Raw genomic sequence first — 246 nt, 5'->3', positions numbered from 1 at the left:
CGCCGGTGCCCAACTTGCTTATCCACCATGCTACCTAAACAATCCACACGCATGGTTCTCACATCAATACAAACATCCTAACAAAAGATTTAGACAACTTACTTATCTTAATATACATACCGACAAGAACCACTCAAAAATGGACTTTGAACCTTTTCATACATGGGTTTAGAAGAAACAAAACTTTTATTTGAGTAAAAAATGGGCAGCTGTGCAAAAACCCATTTTTTTGACCTATTTAGATCC

Source organism: Cynara cardunculus, unplaced genomic scaffold, assembly GCF_001531365.2.
Source record: "Cynara cardunculus var. scolymus isolate 2C unplaced genomic scaffold, CcrdV1 Un_Scaffold_122, whole genome shotgun sequence".
Classification (NCBI taxonomy): Eukaryota; Viridiplantae; Streptophyta; class Magnoliopsida; order Asterales; family Asteraceae; genus Cynara; species Cynara cardunculus.
The sequence above is the reverse complement of the archived record's forward strand: the minus strand, read 5'-3'. Positions refer to the sequence as shown.